We start from the raw sequence: 19,733 nt of genomic DNA, 5'->3' as shown, positions 1-19,733 counted from the left end.
TCTCAACACTGAGTTGCCAGTTGTCTAGATTTTCTGGGCTGTTACTGCTGTTCTTTCCACTCACCTTTACTCACTTGGAGTCTGGACTGTGCTTACCATATGGTCTTGCCACTATTAATACTGCCCTACCACCAGAGTGGTAGCTAACATGGCACATTTCTCTTCACCCTCTGATCCGCTTGGCAAAACTATCTACAAACGTAAAGGATTCACCTTTAGGACTTGGAGCCATGATCTTTAATGAAAACAGAAGCAAAATTTTTAACAAAGTGCTGAAGCCCTGGTTGGATATGATGGCTAATCCAAGTGCATGAATAAATATTAATGCATAGCCAAATAGCCAACATTTAATTTAAATGTTGGTAGGAATGGGAATATTATGTGTTGAATTTTTATGAACCTGTATAATGGAAGGTTTCTCTTTAGGAAGGAGAGTATCTCCATATTTATTAAATGATTGATTATGCTGGTTATGTGCAACTTTTTTATTTAAAAAATGCAGGATAATATTAAGACTGTATTTAAGGAGATGCATCATACACAGAACAGTTTCAGAATGAAATAGAACAGTGACTTCTATATTCTGAACTGCCAGTCAGAAAATTAGGTTAGTGATTCAACTCTTTGAATAAATTAAAAGGGAGTCTTCATTTCTTTTCTTTTTCAGGTAAATTGATCTCTGAGTCTGAATGTTGGAACCTATACACAGACCTTATCTAGAATGTCGCTGTATAGAAAATGTAAATGACTGAAGTAGCAGAAAGTAACTCACACGTTTCATCCCATTAAAATGAAATCATTTTAGCAATTTGTAATATAATATCAGATCACATCCACAGATTTTAGAGGGACCATTTCTCCCTTTCACACTGGTGACAAACAAGAAAGTACTTTCTCCCAGGACTTTATTTCAGCTATTTATATTTTAAGCCTATGTTATTTGGCAAGCTGTATGGGTTTTTAGCATGAAAAAAAAAGTGGATTCTGTTCCGTGGAACAATTCACCTGTGCATGGCGTTTGCTGCCTGCTGCTGCCCAGGGAGGGGGTGCTGCTGGGAGGGAGACAGCTCCCCTGGTCCATCAGGGCCATGCCAGGAGATAAAAGACTAGAAGATACTACCAAGTTCTAACACAAAAGCTGACTAGGAGTTTCTCACTGTTTCTTTATGTGTTGCCTTGTTTGCAGGGCCATAATTATAAAGTGATTACAGCTAGAGGGAAAAAAATCCTTTCATTGTTCTCCCCTCTGAATAGTAATTACTCTGTTTTTGTGTTTCATTGCCATTTTTTGTGGTTGTTGCTAGTCTCCTGAGCATTATTAGACTTAGATGTAAGAATATACAGCTCTGTCAAACAGGAAGTGTAATTTATATGTAAGATAGATAGTGTTTTTAGTGATTCCCTGCATGTATGTAATAAATCATAGAGCAGAAAAACTAAGGATATGCACTAGATATGTGACGTCTCCTCTTCCTGTCTGTACCAAAACGGTCTTAGGTACCATGTTGAATGTGGTTCCTCTTTGCTCTTTGTTCTACTTTTTCTTGAAAAATAAGTGGTTTAGAAAAGAGGTTCTAAGAATTGGAAGGTCCTATGTTGCAATTATTCTAATATGTCCTGGACATAACATCTAATACGAGGTTTAAATAGCTTGTCTTTCATGACAGATGTATGACCTGAACATAATCTCTGTATCACTGTCATCCTGTTGTTCGTTGGCTTACTCAAGCCGGCAATAGTAATGTCTCTATTACATACAGCCCTGAGATTTTAGCAGCCTTTCCTTACTTGTCTTTCCAATAATTATTAGAGGCTATTACAGGGTCAGGGGAATGAGACCTACCTATTGTTACTATTTTTGGCATATCGAATATGCCACGGGTAGCTTGCCAGGCTCTGCCGTGCGAGCGGGATACTCTCGGTAGCTTGCCGGGCTCTCCGAGAGGGATGTATATATTTGTTACTGTATTTTGGATATGAATACACCACAGGGAGCTTTTCAGGCTCTCTCAAGTGAGCAGTAGACTCTCAGTAGCTTGTCAGGTCCTCTAAGAGAAAGAACTAGGCTATTAGATATCTTCTGGGAGCTTGGTTCTATAGTTGCTGGATGTTGGCCGTTGGTGGGATGAAATGGTGTGGGGGGCAGTCTCTGGGTGTGACTGTCTAGCTACTGGAAAATGGGGGATGTGGGTAGAAGAGGCCCAGTCCCGATCAGAGCAGCCTTGGAGACTGGGTCCCGCACACCTGGATTCCTCTGCCAGCTCCCCCATGCGTGAGGCTCGTCCGAACCTGTGGAGAGTGGCCTGAGCATGGTCATGACTGGGTTCCGGAGGTCCTCAACTGCCGAGGCTCTGCTGGGGGGGCGGGGGGCGAGGGAAATGCAACACATCCCCTCTGAGGGGCCCCGGTGAAGACAGCCAAGTGCGGGGGGCAGGAGACTGCGTCGCTCTCTTCCAGGAGCTTGGTTTTATAGCTTTTGAAAATTATGGTTTTTGTCTCTGAGTTTACTAATTTGTTATTGGTTGTGGGGCCACACCCCATTGTGCTTAGCGCTTACTCCTGTCTCTGTGCTCAGGGATCACTCCTGGCTGTTCTTAGAACAGAAAACTGGGAACATAGCAGAGATGGAACTAGTTTTAACATTGTGCAAGGGAAGTGTATTAACCCCTGTACTATCTCTCAGGCCCCATTTGATTTTATTAATCAATTAATTTTTAAAAAATCGACTGAATCCATCCTGATAGCAGCCTTTCAGGCCTAATCTGTGAATTCATCTCCTAAACCCAAGCCTAATTAATTCGTTTAAATGCTTCTTAGGTTAGTACTGATTGTATGTTTAACGAAATAGTTATAATAATGCCCATTGGAAGGGTAAAATAGGACTCATTCTTCATGTCCCTTAAATCTAATGTCCTTTACTGTAATTGTATTTCATTTTACCAAAGCAATAATAGATAAGGAAAATCTTTTTCTCTCCACATTCAAGAACATAAGCGATACTTGAATGACTTTGAAACAGAAACTATTCAGGAAGATGTACTATAAGTAGAATGCTAAGTGTTAAAAATCACCCACAATTTGGGGGACAAGGAATAAAATGAATGTAAATGATGTCTGAAAGGAAGATTTTAGAATTACTATAGATTATTCAGATGATTCTTACTGTTTTGACCAAACGGTGACTAAAGAAAGTAAATAGAATAAGAGCATTTTATAACCTAATACTTGTAAATGAGAACAATTAGTTATATATTTTACCTACATTTTTAGGTCAGTTGTAATCTGATTTTCAGCTGACAATTAGAGAACAATACTGATAACAAAATAAAAGCTTGGGAATTTACCTGAAAATGAGTCTAGTAACTAAAAACATATTTCAGTAGAAATTACCTTAAAGTTGAAGATATTGCCTAAATGAGATATGGTGATCTATAAATATGTAGAAAAGCTTTGTGTTTTTACAATATATATATATATAACATATATAAAAATATTTTTACTAATACATACATACACATATATATTACTGTAAAAAAGATAGGAAAAATTATGAAGTCAGATAGAAAAATATATAATTATTAAATTAACATGGAAATTAGATACTGATCTAAAGAACAGAAAATTCTCTATACTTCTAATTTTGTTAACAGGGGATTAAATATAAAGGGTATCACTGTATCACTGTCATCCTGTTGTTCATAGATTTACTTAAGCGGGCACCAGTAGCATCTCTATTCCTCCCAGCCCTGAGATTTTAGCAGCCTCTCCTTACTCCTCTTTCCCAATGACTGGAGGCTCTTTCAGGGTCAGGGGAATCAGATCTATTGTTACTGTTTTTGTCATATCGAATAAGCCATGGGTAGCTTGCCAGACTCTGCCCGTGCAGGCGGGACACTCTCGGTAGTTTGCTGGGCTCTTCGAGAGGTACATGTATATATATATATATATATATATATATATAGACATATATATAGACATATATATGTATGTATACATATATACACACATATATATACATATATGTATGTATACATATATACACACATATATATTTATATGTATATATATATATTGCTCTCTATGATTTTTTGACCACTGTCTGAACTCCATCAAATATGGTCTGGAGATTATGGAAAATGGGTTAGAAGTGTCTTATAATGGTCCAGAAAGTGGCCTGGAGAGGCAGCGGTTGGGTAGTGGAGGTTGGCTACTGGGGCTGGGTCCCTTTGGGTGGGGAAGGTTCTCACTTGCCCCGCTTTGGGGTTTCTCATGGTGCGGAGTCCCCTGTATTAGTTAATCAAAATAAAAGCTGCTGGAGCCCAAAAGGCACGTGGAAAAAACACTCTTCATCACTAATCATCATGGTGCTGCAAGTCAAAACAACAATGAGGTATCATCTCACACCACACTTTCAAAAGATAAAAGAAAAACCAGTGCTGGTGTGGATGTGGGAAGAAAGGGACTCCATTCATTGCTGGTGAAAATGCAGACTGGGAAAATAATATGGACATCCTCAGAAAACTAGAAATTAAGCTCACATTTGAAACAGCAATGCTACTTCTGGGAATATACCCTGGGGGCCCAAACATACAGCAGAAACACTGTCTGTAGTCCTATGTTTACTGCAGCACTATTCACCATGGCGAGAATCTGGAAACAAACTGAGTGCCTGAAAACAGACAGATGGTAAAAGAAACTATGGCACATCTACGCAATGGAATACTATGCAGCTATTAGGATAAATGAAGTCATGAATTTTTGCCTATAAATGGATGGACATGGAGAGTGTCATGCTGAGTGAAATGAGCCAGAAAGAGAAGAATAGATACAGAATGACTGCATTCATTTGTGGGATTAATATATATAGTAGAAAACTAATACTCAGGGCCAGGGAAAACAGGGGCTAGTAAGACAGGTCAATGTTGGAATCTACCACAAGTGTGTGGGGGGCAGAGGTAAGATACAGGAAAGGACCAGTATGACAGTAATAGTTGGAAATGATCATGCTGGACAAAACTGAGTATTAAAAGGAGAAGGGGATGGGGGAGAGAGGAGGAAGAGGAAGAGGAAGAGGAAAATAAGAGGAAAAAGAGAAGAAGAAGAAGAAGAAGAAGAAGAAGAAGAAGAAGAAGAAGAAGAAGAAGAAGAAGAAGAAGAAGGAGGAGGAGGAGGAGGAGGAGGAGGAGGAGGAGGAGGAGGAGGAGGAGGAGGAGGAGGAGGAGGAGGAGGAGGAGGAGGAGGAGGAGGAGGAGGAGGAGGAGGAGTGTTGGATGTTGGAAGGCTGGGTGTTGGGACAGTGTATAACTTAAACCTAATTATGAATTGCTTTGTAAGGGTCTATCTGACAGTGATTCAATAAAAAAATTTTAAAAAAAGTTTTTGGATCAGGAGAGATGGTAGAGGGGTGAAGATGCCTGCTTTGCAATTTTTAATCCATGAAGAGTTCCAGTGTAAAAGACAAAGTATAATTTTTTAAATGGATTATAAAAGTAATGATCATTTAGGCACATGAAAAAAATGCTCAACATCACTAATTCATCCAGGAGATGCAAATCAAAACAACAATGAGATATTATCTCATGCCATAGACATTGGTGTACTTCAAAAAACAAGCAAACAAAAAACAAAAGAACAGGGGCTGGAGCGATATTACAGCAGGTAAGGTGCTTGCCTATCATAAAGAGTAGTTTCTTTTACGTAGGTTACAAAGAAATATAGTATTTAATTTCATATTTTTTCTGTATTATTTTATAGTTAATTTAAACTATCAAACTATTATTAAATTTGTATAAAGGTAAAATTTTTATTGATGAAATAATTCATTAAGGTTTTTAAAAGTTGAGGCATTTGCCTTGCATGCGGCCAACCTGTGTTCGATTCCTCTGCCCCTCTCAGAGAGCCTGGTAAGCTACTGAGAGTATCTAGCCTGCATGCAAAACCTGGCAAGCTACCCGTGGCATATTTGATATGTCAAAACAGTAACAACAAGTAACACAATGGAGACGTTACTGGTGCCCGCTTGAGGAAATTGATGAGCAATGGGATGACAGTGGCAGTGACCCTTTATTTATTTGGTCTCAAATGACTAGCATTCATTTTAAAAGGCATAACACAGAATTTAGTTAGAATTATTATTCTTCACTCTGCTCTTTTTTTTTTTTGACTCCTGGAAGTCTGAAAAGAGAATTGTCATTGGGGTAATTAAATAATTGAAATAAATGACCATCAAAATTTGGTGATACTTTCCTCTGTTCAACATGCTGATGACATGCATGCTGACATCCAACAAATATACTGAGGGTAATATCACTTGTGAAACAGTTTATTCTTTTTGTGAAATTAGGCCCTTGATGGGCAGGGATAGGAGGAAAGATTTGACTATGTACAGAAGAAATGATATCTAGAGCCATAAAAGCATAGGGACATGACTCTATCTTAATTTCCCTTCTATTATCTATCTATCTATCTATCTATCTATCTATCTATCTATCTATCTGTCTGTCTGTCTGTCTGTCTGTCTTTCTGTCTATCATGTATCTGGTTTGGAAATCAAATTAAGGTATTTCAAATGTGAATGGTAGTGATGAAAGTGGATATTCATGCTTTTTCCTAGGAAGCTTGTATCTGAAATGGAATGGTTTACTAGATGACTGACATCGGAGTCTACCTCATTCCTTAAAGCATTTAAATGGAAATATCCTAAGAAAATCAGTATTAAAAATTATTGCTTCCAGCGATGAACACACAAGACTATGATAGAGATCCAGATCCCAGATGTTTACTTAGTGATTAGGTTAAGCATTTAAATGAGGCAGTTTAATCTTAGAACACAGTAGAGGGTTTTTAATCTTAATCTAAACACATTTGTGCTATATCTAGACACAGTCTTTTTTGTTTACACTTGAGTTGAAATGAGAAAACAAGAAAAAAAGTTTTGGGTAGATAGAATTTGGAGTCACTGCTTACTTCATCTGTTATAATAGGTGAGTTAGTTAGCCTGGGAATAGTCTTTCTCATGTAACAAAAGTAGAGATCATAGAACTTGCCCCACAGAATTAGCTATATAAGAATATAGTGAGATTTTCTAGCATGGTGTTGAGTCACAATAGATCCCAATAAACGTTGTCTCTTCTTCTCAGCTTCTAAAAGAAAAGCTGCTTGTGAACATTTGTACACTGGAGCCATAGTGTTTAAATGTTTCCTTTATCACATCTCCCTGCTTTCTAAATCCTTGATGGGGTAACATCATTTGGGAAGTAAAAATAAACCACTGAGACCAGAATCCCAAAAGCACATTTGTTGGAAATAAATTTGAAGTGCATCTCAGGCTGTGATGTTCATATTGATTCTAAATATATCAAATTTCTATTTATAGTTTTTTTGCACAAAATGTGTTTTGATATTCAAAGCATGTGATAAAAGTTTAAAGATGAAAATATTTTCAATTCCTTTTTACATTTACTTGCATTTAAAGTTTAAAGATGAAAATATTTCCTTTTGTGTATTTGCATACAAAAGCTGGGATAATAAGATTTGGAATGAAATATGTTCATCTCTCAAGGTGAAACCAAGGGGTTGTTGATTCAGACCATAGAGATACAGAATCCCACCCTTGACTTGGAAAGTCTTCTAGGTTCCAATAGGACTAGTACTAAATCCTGAGCCATAATTTAATTTATATGTAGTACTGAAGGAAACCTTTGTTAGTATTAGATTTTTTAGAAGTTATTATATAAGTCTACTCCTTTTCTATTGCAGGGTCAGTGCCTAACAGAGATTGCAATTTTTTAATCTTAGGCAACATTATATATGGGTTCCTGAATGCCAGTGCTCTATTGATTGTTTAGGAAGTTATGAAATTCAGCTTCAGGTTTTTGATTTAAGAGGAGTTTGAAATGAGCATGTACCTCATCTTGGATCTGTTGTTTCAACACTGTATCATTAATGCAGTTAGTCTCAGATGGTCTTTTTTTTTCTATTATGGAAATTATGTTACCAGTCTGCGAAGCAGAAAACAAACAAAATGAAACATCCCTACTGACGCTATGTTTTATGTACATGAATTCAAACATAAAAATAGAAGGCATAGTTTTAGTTTATTTGACAAAAGTTTCTCCAGCTGTACATGTTAAATCCCATAATGGTTTTCTAGAATCTCACTTTATAGAACACTAAAACAAAAGGAATGAATGCCTTCTGTGACACTAACTGGGATTATCTTACGATAGACTTTTTAGAAAGAAACTCAGTTCAGGTTGGTTGAACAAACATTTATATTAACCTGAGATGTATCGGGGTACCATACTGGGCTCAGTGGGTGCTGAGAAGAGCAGCTCAAACCTCTGTCCTTCATGGGATTACAGATGGTTATGAGAGAAAATAATATTTAGAAACAAACAGTAAATCAAAAACGATGACTGAACGGGTGAATTCTGCTCATTCATTAAACACAGCCTGCAGCCTTAATGTTTACTGATTCCCGGGGAGGACTTGGAAGCAGTGGACGGTTTGCATCCCAGAAGATGTCTGATAGAAGCACAGGATGACTGAATTAATTGGAAGGCAACAGGAGAGGTCATCTTGTCTTATCCCTGTCCCCATGAAGGATGACACAGAAATTCTCCCAGACAGATTGCGACCTGCTTTAATCAGCTGCTGACATTATACCCACGCCTGTTCTGTGACCCCTAAAATTGGGAAGAAAAGTAAAAGACCCAGTCATTCACCCAGAGGAATGGCCACATTGTACACAGCAATGCTTGCTTGCTTGCTTTTCCTCAACTGGGTAGTTCAGAGTTATATAGAGATAGTAATCCTTACATTTTCATAAAAGGTTTTGCCTTTTTAGGGGGTGAGTAGGTGAATTCATACCTGGCAGTGCTCACACTTACTTCTGGCTCTGTGATCAGGGATCACTCCTAGTGGGGTCAGGGATCCTTAGAGGGAGCCAAGGATTGAACTCAGGTTGGCTGTACGTAAGGCAAGAACCCTACCGGCTCGACTATTTCCCTAAACCCTAGATTTTCCTTTTTTTTATGTAAGGCACTTTCAGCTTAAAAAAAAAAAAACACGTTTTGTAAAATTCTTTGATCCTTTATATTTAACATTTTATTATTTATTTTTTTTTATTTTTTATTTTTTATTTTATTAAATCACCGTGTGGAAGATTACAATGCTTTCAGGCTTAGGTCTCAGTTATACAATGCTGAAACAACCATCCCTTCACCAGTGCCCATATACCACCACCAAAAAAAAAAAAAAGCCCACACAGTACACCTCCCATCCCGCCCCCCCACCCCCTACCTTGTAACTGATAAGTTTCATTTTACATTCTGTTTACTTTGGTTGCATTCAATATTTCAACACAAACCTCACTATTGTTGTTAGGAGTACCCCACTAGATTCAGACCTACTGTGAAGACAAATAAGGTCGCGCCCGCAGCCGCGCGGTTTTGAATTTCTGTACTTTAACAAGAAGTCTAGGGAGATTTCTTCCAGATATTAGATAATTGCAGGCTTGAAAACCCAATCTGTGGTCGTCTTAATATGGCGGCCACTGCACCCTTCATCCCCGGAGAGAAAGAGGCGAGAGAGAGAAATACCTTTCCCCTCCTGGGCGGGCACAGGGCCGAGGCTTAGTTCTCAGGCTGGAGACATTCTTTTTTTTTTTTTATTAGTTTATTTTTAATTAGAGAGTCATCGTGAGGGTACAGTTACAGATCCATACATCTTTGTGCTCATGCTTCCCCCATACAAAGTTCAATAACCCATCCCTTCACCAGTGCCCATTCTCCACCACCCGTAAACCCAACATCCCTCCCCCCCTCCCCAGACCCGTCTCCCCCCAACCCACGCTGCCACTATGGCAGGGAATTCCCTTTTTTTCTCTCTCTCTGATTGGGTGTTGTGGTTTGCAATAGAGGTGTTGAGTGGCCATTGTGTTCAGTCTCTAGTCTGTATTCCGCCCGCCTCACCCTTCCCCCACATGACCTCCAACCACATTTTACTTGGTGGTCCCTTCCCTGAGTTACCCAGAATGAGAGACCAGCCAGGCTGGAGACATTCTGCGAGGAGTTGCCCATGCCGAAAGAGGTTTTGCTGGGTCTGGATTCACGCTTGTGCAGCTGCGGAGAGGCTCACATCTCGGCGGTGAGAGGGTATTTAACATTTTAAATCAAAACAACAAAAACGAAACCATGATGTGGCTTTTCAAATGCTGTTGGTTTTTTTTTAAGTTGACAGGACAGATAACTTATAACTCAGACCTTCTTATTTATTTCTTCTTGTAGTTCACTTAATTTGTTCTTTTTAGGCTTCATCATTTCTCCTATATAGATTTCTCCTATATAGATTCATTTAGTAAACTCCTGAAATTTCCCTTATTTTCAGTTGGACTTAATTATAATTATAAAGGGTGTGAACATGAGACTAGAAGCAAGCAAAATGATAGAATGGGAAGAGCATAAAACAGGTTGTTAAGTTCCATGCTTCCCTCTTCCTCTCCAGGAGTTATTAGACCTGGAAAAGTCTCTGAATTCCTTGACCTCTGTTTCGCCATTAGTCCAGTAAGATCAAGATTAGGTCAGTGAATCTCAAATGGTTTTTGATTATGCCCCAGATTAACAGTTTGTTATATGACATTAACATACCTATGATTCACAGCTGAAATACAATTTTGAAGAAACCATACCTCCTGTTGAGGTATATGGGATGCACTAAATTTATTATCCTCAGTTTATTTTAAAAACATGCTATTTGTGACCCCCTGTAATGACTTTAGTAACCACTAATGATAATTCCATGAAATGGAGAATAGCAAAGAGGATGATTTTTAAGTTGTTTTTTTTTTAATGGAGATATAACCAAGTTCTGGGGCCTTAATAATTTGTGCTCTGGACAAGATACGTAGATGAGTAGGAGGTTGAAACTAGAAAGAGTAGGAGGTGCTAAAGTTACTGTTCTCTGTTTATTACCATCATCATCATCATCCCGTTGATCATCAATTTTCTTGACCTTCCCAGTGGTGCCGCATTGGAGGCTCTTTCAGGGTCAGAGGAATGAGACCCATCATTGTTACTGGTTTTGGCATATGAATACGCCATAGGAAGCTTGCCAGGCTCTCCCATAGGGGCAGGAAACTCTCAGTAGTTTGCCAGGTTCTCCGAGAGGGAGAACTAGGCTATAAGATGTCCGGGAGCTTGGTTTTATAGTCTCTGGATGTTGGCTGTTGATATTTATATTTAAGGCAAATGTCACATTGATCATTACCATTGTGTTCAAAGTGAAAACCTGAGAGGATTCTATTACTACCTTACAAGTACAATAACTCAAGTGAATTACTGAATGTTAAAGCAATTTTAAGGATCTTGTTTATTTGTTCTTGTTTTGTGATTAGACCCAGCTGTGCTCAGGACTTAGTCCCAGTTCATATCCTTAGAAATCAGTCCTCCTGGTGATGCTTAGTGCTTACTCCTGTCTCTGTGTTCAGGGATCACTCCTGACAATACTCATGGAATTATATACTTTGCTGGGGATCGAGCATACAAATGACTTACTTAGTAGACTATCTCTGGCTCCAATTTTAACACATTTGAAAACAATTTCTGTGTATCTCTCCCACAGTTCCTCGGCTGTAATTTACACAAATAAATTACAGTGGTTAACACACTTGCTTCACATGTGGCCTACTCTGATTCAAATCCTGGCAGGACACATGATCTCCTGAACACTTCCAGGAGTGCTCCCTGAGCACAGAGTCTGGAGTCCTCAATCCCTGAGCTCTGCCAAGTGTGGCCCCCAAACTAAACAAAATAATAGAATAATGAAAAACAACATTGGAATATTGACTTGAACATCTGAGTACCACAAATAGGGTATGAAAATAGGGTACATTTTCATAATGCCAAGTGAGTGGATAGAATTTTCAGAGGTTCAAGGTAATGTGATTTCTCTGGCTGGCTTTAACAGTAAAAAATACTTATACCATGGTGACCACAGTTTAGGTGAAAGCATAGTTATCAGGTGGTAGATTACATTTCTGATATAGATGGTGTTGCTCATCTCATCGAATAGCTGGGTCAGCTCACATGTATAAACCAGGAACCCGGAAGCCACTTTTTTAAAAAATTAAAGATTCATGATTTACAAAATTAACTGATAGTTGAGTTTTAGGCAGACAACATGCTCTGCTTCAGTTCTATCCAACTCTTGTTCATTTTAACTCCTAAGATGTCTTGGCTATATTACCGTTTCTTTATCACCTTACCCCATGTCACCAGATGCTCTTGTTCTGACATTATTTTTTACCAGCCTACTCTATCCACTCTTTCATCCTTCACTCTATTTTCAGTTCCACCTATTCTTTCACCTTTACTGATCTTTCTCCATAATTATCATCCGTCTCTTGTTCTTCCCTATTTCCATACCTACCTTACCTGGTTTACTCCTATTTACCCTTTATACTTCAGCACAGTGTCATTCCATGAAATCAGGGACTGGGTATATTTTACTTAATCTTTGTATCCATCTTTGGGCTTATATAATATTTAATGAATAATGGTAGTAGAAATGATAAGAATGACATAGTTTCCTTTATACATTTATTTATACCCATTTTATAGATAAGGCAACTGAGGAATAGGAAATTAAAGGCTTTAAATACCCGTAACTAGAAAGTTGTGTTGAGATTTGAACATAGATAAGGAGAGTATATATCATGTAACTATTCCTAGCTATGGAAGCACATTGCTTTTTGTGCTTAATTAATACATTAATATATACATAATGGGTTTATACTGTGATGTATATTGTTTGTATAATTGCAAATGTGTTTCCTTTTACAGAAAGTTAAATGTTTTATAACCCCAGTAACACAGATTGACACCTATTTTTCTCTATATTCTGTATGCCCCTCATAGTCTCAATCCTCATAACAACAATGCAATATAGGAAAAGTTTTCTGTTTTTCTGAGGTTAAAAAATAAAAGACTCATAAGCAAGTCTTAAATCTTTGATCAGAGTTTATGATCTTTAGAGTTTGGTTTTTTTGTGTGCAAAATAGAGAGATAATTTAATCTGGAACTTTCAGGGTTTGTAGAGTTTAAGTAAGGGGAGAAGAAAATGTTAGCCATTAAAAATGAATTAAGCTTGTAAATAAAATAGCACAAATAACTGGTGAAAATAATATTTCTTTCATTAAAACCTAGAAACAAAATATGAAGAAATTAACAAATATAATTTGTGAGTTACATAAATTTATTCAGAATTACAAAAAATATTTGAATAAATGGTGAGTCTTTGTTCCCATGTGGGGGCAGGCAGTTAACAAAGCAGCTATGTTAAATCATCAGCAGCTAACTTTAAAGATTGATGTAATTCTAATTAAAAGCTCCAGTTTTTGGAGCTAGTCTAAATAATTGTAAGATGTCTGTGTGAGAATAGTCAAGAATTAAAAAAAAATAAGAGCACTAATAGAATTTGCATGAACAGATGGTATAATTTGTTAGAAAATTATAATAGCTGTGTCATAGAAAAAATATACTAACAATATAAGGTGACAGATATTAACTCGATTTACTGAGATGTTCATTTTGCATTGTTTTCAAATATCTAATCAGTATGTGGTATAGCTGAAATTAATATGTTCTATGACATTTATATTCCAATAAAATCATAATAATTATAGAAAATACTACTGCCATCTAAGAAACAGATGGTCGAGAGCAAAATTACAGATATGTTAAGTGCAGTGCATATACAAGTTTGATTGTTGTTAAAGTGGCTTTACATAAACAAATGGCAAAAGAATATTGATTCAATAATGAGAATGGCTTCACATTTGCAAAACATAAGGTTAGAGCCTTTCCTGGCACCAAAAGTTACATTTAGTATCAGAGAAGAGTCAAATGCAAAAGTTTGGGTCCACTAGGTGAATTAAAATAAAAATATAAGAATTTTGCTTTTGTATAATATAGGAAAGTTCTCACTATAGATTATGTGATTGTAACATATTAAAAATGGAATTATTGTGATGTTTTTAAATGAAGTGAGAAGTAGAGAAAGGTGTAAGGTGACAGACCAAAATGAAAATGATACGGAGTTTGGAGTTTGGTGAAGTTATAGATATTCTTTTTTTTTCCCCCTCATGTGTTCTTTTCCTACAGTTTTTCTAATACTATATATTAATTTTGTAGTTGTAACAATGACAAGGTGTTTTAAAAAGGCAAGTCTTAATGTACATCACTGGATCTGCAATGACTTCAAAATATTTGTGGGTGGAGGAGAGGTATCAGAGTTCCTCTATACTGAAGGGAGAATTACAAAGGTGAAAATGTGAGGGATAGGCTTAAATATGCTCTCACCAGTCACTGTTGTATTAGTACTACTGTCTAACAACAATTGTGCACACTAGTCCTGATCAAAATGTGCCTTGACATGTATGATCTAAGATAATTATGTAAAAGTGTAAAACTGTTTGAAGAGTTAAACATGTTTCCGTGGGGACTCAGGCAATGATGAAGTAGCTTTGTCTTCTGAATATCTCTCTTTCAAACTCAAAGTTTTGCCTGCAGTTGAACTAGCTCTTTATCTGATTTGCCTCTCACTTTAGTCTTTTCTGTGTTTTCAACACCCTTGGGCATTGCATAGAAAATCTAACGCCTGCAGGAGACACCTGGTACCTGCCTGCAGCACTTTCCCTTTCCTGCCAGGCACAAAGAAGAGAAGATATTGTAGGCCCTGTACTACTCACCATTGGCTGATTTAAAAATGTCTCCTGAAGTGTACTCAGTCAAAAGTTCTGAATTCCAGGAATTACACTTAAGTTACAGAGAAAATCAGAAGTCCGGGGTCCTCAGCAAAAACTCTTATCTTTTTTTTCTCTGTCCCTTAGGAAGAGATAAGACCTGGGCTCAAATTAGTTCCTTAGTCCAATATATCTATTTATACAGGTCCTTGATAAAGCTTATGGGAGCATCCATTAAGTGCCAGCCTTAGCTGGGGAGTTCTTTTTCACAAATACCAGTTCGGTATTATTTTTCTGGAGAAATCTTATAGATACTTAAACACAAAGACATGCATATATTTTCCATCTCCAAAGTTAAAGTACTTCTATTTTAAGGTACTTTTTATTTTAAAGTACTTTTAATTTTAAAGTTGTAAAATATATATTTATTTGATATAAAGATTTGTTAACTTTACCGATTTTCTATCAAAAATCATCCAGTTTTCATGCTAAAATTTCAGCCAATTTTTGCCAATTTTATCTAAGGAATGTTGCTGAAACTCACAACCAAGATGCTTTATTTCAAGTTCATAAAAGTTCTTCATTCCTTCTAGAAATGTATTTCCCCATTTAACTACACTTAAGTATAAATATTACCACTTTTTATTATTGTTAATAATAGTATGTAATCATTAATACTCAATTTTAGGTTAAAATATTATCTTTTTATATCCTTCCAATCCCATGCCATCATTCTCTTTAAAGATTCACAGACCCCACATGCAGAATCCATACTTACCATTTGCCTTAGGAGACAAAGTAACCATAGTTCTAGAGGCTGAAAGTTAAAAAGGAATTCAGAGGATTGAAAGTTAAACCTGAATTAGAAGAGCCAAAACTTCACAGAGAAATAGATGGTAGTATAAAGGCCAGACGTCTTGAGTCAAATCTGATTTCTCTTATTGATGTAGTGATGTGATCTTAGGTAAATTATTCAACTTCTGGATTCTTTGTCCCTTTATCTATTTTGGGGGAAAAAACCATAAGATGCACTAGTAATTTCAGATTAAAAACATGTTATTTATATAGTGCTTTGCCCATTTAAATTATGTGTCCTCCCTCTTCCATTTCAGAACTGACCTTATTTTCGATATTTGATTCCTTTACCATTGGATTTAAAGAAACTGAAAATGTTTTTCCTTGATAAGGGATCTCGTTCACTGTATCGCTCAAACTGAGATTGAACATACAGTGACATAGCCAGTCCAATACAAAGTGCAAGGAAGAAATTTCTAGGCTGAAATTTTGTATTTTTTTTTTTGTTAGAGCAGCATGTACAGGTGTCACGGCAACCCAGGTACTAGATATGACGAACCGTTTTAGAAGTCTTGAGATTCATCCAGTCATCCTCTTAAGTAGTTTTCGAGTGATTTTAGACTGTAAAGAAGGAACAGAGATAAAAGAACATGACAAAGAACCTGGAGTTTTAGATTGGCATTGTCCACGTTGATTATTTTATTTCTCTCATTTCAGTGGTGGATTAAGGAACTACTAGAAAGAACTTAATTTAACCAAGAGCAAGTGTCAGGAGTTACTTGGTCCAGTTAGAACTCGAATGCAAATCTTTGCCACTTGAGATCATGGTTATAGGGCAGAATGAACACTCATTCATATTATTTTTTGTCGTCATCTGAATATTTGTACTTCCTAGCTTTTAAATAATTCAATCAGTTAAGATGGTACCAAGTTGTAAAACGTAATAAATATGGCAGAATAATAAATGTCAGTTCTTTGGGGGCTAGATGAAAAGTTCCATGGTCTGAGGACATGCTTTCCTGAAGGAGGTCTGGCCTCCATCTGAGGCACCCTATTTGGTCCCTTAAGTGCCATGGGGCACAATACCCCAGTATAGATCCAGGGAGAGCCCCTTATATGATTTGGTGTGGACGTCCCAAACAAAGAAACATACAAACATGTCCTTTTATGGAGATCTTAATGCAATCGGGGGATGCCATAAACTGAACCTTATTATTCATCTGAGGTTTTCAATCCTTAAATGGTGGCACAACTCATCTACCTAGCCTCAATATTCCTGAGATCCTAAACTCAGGTAGCCACATGTAATTTGAAATCTGAAATATAGTCTCTCTTGCTGCCCCCCACCCCCATACTGTTTCTTTGGCATTCTTCACATACTTTATCTCTCAATATATTACCTCTACCTTTGACCTACGTTTATTTTATCATTTGCCTCTACTTCCAATGAAACAATCAGTGTTTAGCATTTAAATCAGTCAGAATTTAAGATGCTCTGGGACTGATTTATACTGCTAAATTGTATCACTTGTCTTCCCATTGATCTTCGATTTGCTTGAGCAGGTGCCAGTAACGTCTCAATTTGTCCCTGTTGCATGCTAGTGTAGCCCAATGGTATCTGCTTGCTCCAGGAACATGAAGAGCCTCAAATCATTTGTTCAGGGTTTTTGATGAAGAAATCTGACCATCTCGTAGGTGGGCAGCCACTCGGTCTTTTGATGTCCCGTGGAATCTAGTTGGCAGCAACTCTTGTTCAGCAGTCACCTCTAAATCACATTACGTATCCGGCCCATCTGATTTTCCACGCCTTAGCAAAAGAGGCAGCATCCCTGATTCTTGATCATTGATGGAGGTCAGAACTCCAGATTCCTTCTCTCACTTGAGTGAAACATGATACTCCAAGCATAGCTCTTTCTATTCCTCTTTGGGATACCCGAATAGCATTCTCATCCTATTTTCTTAGGCCCAGGTCTCTGAGGCGTGTGTTAATGCAGGAAGAATGGTGGAGTCGAAAAGATGTGCCCGAAGCTGGGGGATTTTCATCCTCTTAACAACTTCTTTGACACTCTTGAAGGCATTCCACACTGCTCTCTTCCTCCTGCGAAGTTCTAGTGACAAGTCGTTCCTCATGTTGAGTTCTTGACCCAAGTACATAGCTGCTGCATTCAGAGATGTTTGTTCCATTGAGAACAAATGGAACGTCAGGAACTAGTTTGTTTTTCATGAACATTGTCTTGGTGAGATTCAGCTGTAGTCCGACCTTTCCACACTCGCAGTCAAAGTCAGCCAGAATTTGTGCCGCTTGGCTAATGTTTAGTCTTATTAGAACAATGTCATCAGTGAAGCAGAGGTGGTGTAGTTGCCTACCATCTATCTTAACTGCCATTCCTTCCCATTCCAGTCATCACATGACATTCTCGAGGGTGGCACTGAAGAGTTTCATTGAAATGGTATCACCTTGCTGAATCTCTTTACGTCAAAGATCACTTCCTTTTAGAATGGTGAGATCCTGATGGTGAATCCGTAATGCAGCTCATAGAGGATTTTGATGTACTGACTTTGAATGCCCTGTTTGGCTAGGGCTTTGATAACCGCTTCAGTCTCAATAGAGTCAAACAGATCCACCCTACCAGCGCCAGATAAATACCTCATTGACCGGCCTCCATTACCTCCACTACCCACCACCGCCATGCTCCAGGTCAGTTTCCGAACTGAGTGGCCACAAAGTGGCTGTGAGACACACCATAGGACCCATTTTCCATAATTTACTCCCCGTATTTGATGGAACAAATGAGAATCAGTGAGAACAAATGAACAAATGAACCGTGGGAACATCTGTAAGGGCAATTAGAGGCTGCTCTAAAAGCCTCCATCCCTCATGGGGAGCCCGGCAAGCTACCGAGAGTACCCCGCCTGCACGGCCGAGCCTGCAAAGCTACCCGTGGCATATTTGATATGCCGAAAACAGTAACAACAATGGGCCTCATTCGCCTGTCAACTTGTATTGACAACTTACCCAAAGCTTATAGGAAAGTATATATCTATTAAGAGGAGGCAGGAGAGACTGTATAGCAAGTAGGGTGTTTTCTTGTATGTAGCCAACTGGGGATGATTCCCTGAGCCCCTCCAGGTCCATCTAGCCTCTCCAGAAGTGTTTCTTGAGCACAGAACCAAGAGTAAACCTTGATCACTGTTGGGTGTGACCCCTCCAAAACGATAAATTAAAACAATTAAAAGATATGAAGATAGGAAGAGGTAAGCTGTCTAAATGAAAACCGATGGTTTAGAGAGCTCATGTTATGTGAGAGGACTTATAAGTAGATCAGAGAGGTGGGGTAATAGCAGCATCTAAGGCTGAAGTAATGGAAAAACTTTTTTATGGAGATTCATGTGGTTATCTACTTCACTGAAGTCTTAGTTCTCAAGGTTGCATTCCTGAAGTTTCTTTTTTTGTTTTTTCATATTAGATGAGTAATGTGCCAAGTGCATAACAAGATTTAAGGGAGACATATATCACACAAATGAGTGAATGCCCAACCATCATGCTTATGAAACGGAAAAGGATCCTTCTGAATTTTCCTGACTTAACTCTCTGTATGGTCTGTTCTCTATTCTCTGTAGCCAGCATTCTACTTTGGTTAGACATTCTTTCAAAACATAAGAATAACTAACATACAGCCCAGCTCTCATCCTGCATGCATTTTAGGGGATGTGCATATTGCATTTGCATATCCTAGTGCTTAGGAGATATTCCTGCATAATTAAGCATGATTATGTTCCCCCTCCTTCCGTATTCTATCCCTGAAACCAAAATTCAGTTTAAAGTCCTTTTTTAAATTCAGTATAAGGTAACTTGTGTTTTCTAGTTTGAGAGAGATTTCCTTCTAGTGAGCAGTACGATTTTTAGTGTGGATCTCATTGATTTAAAAATGACCGTCTATACCGTCACTGCAGATGGGAGATGTTGGAAAGCAAGGTCCAGTACTTAATCTTTTTGTCTCTGACTTGTACATAAGCAGCAAGGCATATGGCAATCTCTTAGAATTCAGGGAAAAAATTTAATTTTGTCTGATATGCATAAAATATTTATTCATAGCAGCTCACAAATTCTCTTCCCATTTGCTGCAGAGCCACTGCAAGAAAATGATTTAATAATTTAAAATAGTTGCTGCTTACTTTACTAAATAGTCAGAGA

The 19,733-nt window shown here is 37.8% G+C and overlaps 1 protein-coding gene and 1 non-coding gene across 5 annotated transcripts in view; one reads left to right on the top strand and one right to left on the bottom strand.

The window, feature by feature from the left end:
- GRM8 (glutamate metabotropic receptor 8) overlaps positions 1 to 19,733 on the top strand; it is a 949,955-nt gene that overhangs the window by 574,343 nt on the left and 355,879 nt on the right. The window lies entirely within an intron of this gene.
- On the bottom strand, positions 19,000 to 19,103 carry LOC129401039 (small nucleolar RNA U13). The gene has a single exon (XR_008628065.1). It is a non-coding gene; the product is annotated as a small nucleolar RNA U13 (small nucleolar RNA).

This window comes from Sorex araneus, chromosome 1 (assembly GCF_027595985.1).
Source record: "Sorex araneus isolate mSorAra2 chromosome 1, mSorAra2.pri, whole genome shotgun sequence".
NCBI classification, from domain to species: domain Eukaryota; kingdom Metazoa; phylum Chordata; class Mammalia; order Eulipotyphla; family Soricidae; genus Sorex; species Sorex araneus.
Note: the sequence above shows the minus strand (reverse complement) of the source record. Positions and strands in the feature narration are given on the sequence as shown.